Below are 2473 nucleotides of genomic sequence, written 5' to 3' on the forward strand. Positions count from 1 at the left end.
CGTTTCCCCCACTGGGCTTTGGTTTTTTCTCGCTTCCTGTATCAATCTCAGTTATAATCTGCCCCAGCAGAGTAACACATTCACACTCTCCTAGCTCCAGCAGCGTTTCCCACTCAGCCAGGCCACGGCATTTCAAGGCTTTACACAAAACACACACGTCCTTTTCAGTCCTGACAGTCCCAGGAGAGGAGGAATGGAAACAGAGTGATCCTATTAGAAATCATTATCATTACAGATAGAAAGCATGTTGTCCTAGTTGCTCTCCAGAGGTGATTAGATATCCATCCCCCCTTGCTTGGAAATCCAGGCTGTCTACAGAACACTTTGCTTTTAAAACAGAACTATCAGCACTGTTTTCTTACCAAGCAGCTCTGCTGGAGGTGGTAACACTAGACGCTCCGTTGCAGGCTGTCCCCAATGGCATTTCTAGTCATGGTATTTCTTAACCAGGCAAAGAGCCGGCCCCAGCAAGGGATGCAGGATGCCATTCATGCTGATGGCGTGGCCTTGGGTGGGTTGTTTGCCTCTTGGTGCTGCTGTTTCTTCTTCCGGTCAAGGAGAAGGTCGGTCCTGCAGAGCAGAACTTGTCCCTTGTAAGTGCATGTCCAGTGCTTGGCCCTGCCAAAGGGAACTCCTCTGGTTCCAGTGTTCATCATGTCCCAAACAGCGTGTTGTTAGTTCAGGGATCAAGGATGACAACTGAGTTGTGGGGTCAGAGGTGTTGCAGAAGGTCAGACCTTCCTCTGTGAGAGTCCCTCAGACTATGACTTACTGAGTGCTTCCATTGGTGGCTTTTAGTCCCCTCTAAAATAAACACACCACATGCTTTTAGGGCTTCAACACAATATTTAGGAAGCTTTGGAGCTACTTTCCTAATCCTTGTCTCAACTGAGCTTGCAGTATTGAACATGAGACAGTTGCTGTGCTGTTAGCACTTGCGTGGTATGGATTGCCATGTCACAAGGATGCCAACCCCTCCAAAAGGCTGCTGTCAGGACCAGGGGGCTCAAGTTCTCCCTGATCCAAAGAACAGGAGGTCTTTTGAGCACAGTGTACAGTGTCCCAAAGCCATTTAGACTGCCACCAGAAGTACACGTGCTTCAGAGAGCTGGCGGGGACCTCTCTCATCAGCTCTGCCTCGTACACTTTCCGTCACCTCTGCTTTCCTGCTTCCAGACTTGAACTGTTTGCACTGAAGGTTTTCCAGCAGGTCAGTGCCTCAGGCTGGGCTTTGGTTTCCAGTGTTTCAGAAAGGCACTGTTCAACTGTTTCACAGAGCAAGGCTGGCAAAACGAGCTGGTTTCCCACAGTGCAGAGACACTTCTCCCTCTGCTCCGAACCCGTGCTGGCACCTCCGGGCCTTGGAGCGAGAACAGACGATTTGGCAGCGGGATCAGGTTGGTGCATTTATCCGGTCTGGGGAGGTATCGTGTGTTTCCCTGAGTCCCTGCAGGGTTACTGCTCCCAAATGCTTGTTTGAGCATCGCTGCTGACACCTCTGACCATGCTGGGGAGCTGGCGGGGGGCTGCTGCTGCTGAGGGGGAGCACAGGGACTAAAGAGAGGTGCATGGAAAGGAGGATGCCTGCTTGCCCCTGCTAGAGCTGGAAAAGCCGCCCTAAATTCATACCTGTATCACTTTCCTAAGAGCCCTCTCAATCCTGCCAGTTAAATGAGGCATTCTATGATTCTACACCCAGAGGGAAGGTTTCACTTCTCTCCAGAGTGGGGCTGTTTGGTGGTTGAGTATTTCCTCCTGGTTTTGCTGTCCAAAATGTATGCCAAGGTCCCTTCTGCCCCCTGCTCCCCTTGTTAACACTTCCTATTGTAACTGCAGCTTCCCTTTGATCCATTTCTTGCATTAAATATGTTCTGTAAAATACACGTACATTACTTGTACCCTCTGAACTGCTGCTGTAACCAGAGTGTCTTTTCTTAAACAGAAACACAGACTTTGGAGAATTGCCTTGAGTGACTGGAAAAAGAAGGGTTCTAACCTCCCACACTGACCAAACTGGGACCAGTACAGACATCTTGATCACCTTCCTCCTCCAAAAAACAAGAGGGGGGAAGAGAGAAAGAGACATCTCTATGGTGGTGCAGGCTAGAGACCAGACCATGGTGCTAGAGGAGGACAGAGCTTCCAGCCGGGTAGGACGAGCTCCAACGCTGACCCTCTTATCCCAACACATGGGACAAGACATGCACACAGATGCAGACAGGCACATGGCAGTCAAAGCTCCTTTGCTGCCACAGGGACTCCTCTTTTGTTTGCTGAGCAATGAGGAAGATCAACATTAGTGCTGCTGAGAAAGGCTGGGAGATGTCTGGGATGTTTTCCTGGCCACGCAGAGGAGGCCCTGCATCAAATTAGTCTCGAAACAGAGATGCAAGCGAGGTGATTAAGGCATTTCCGCTGCTCTTCCAGGGGAGCTGCTGGACCGCATCCAAAGCAGGATGGGAACAGCCTGAGT

The sequence above is a fragment of the Nestor notabilis genome, unplaced genomic scaffold, assembly GCF_000696875.1.
Source record: "Nestor notabilis isolate BGI_N333 unplaced genomic scaffold, ASM69687v1 scaffold9873, whole genome shotgun sequence".
Lineage (NCBI taxonomy): Eukaryota > Metazoa > Chordata > Aves > Psittaciformes > Psittacidae > Nestor > Nestor notabilis.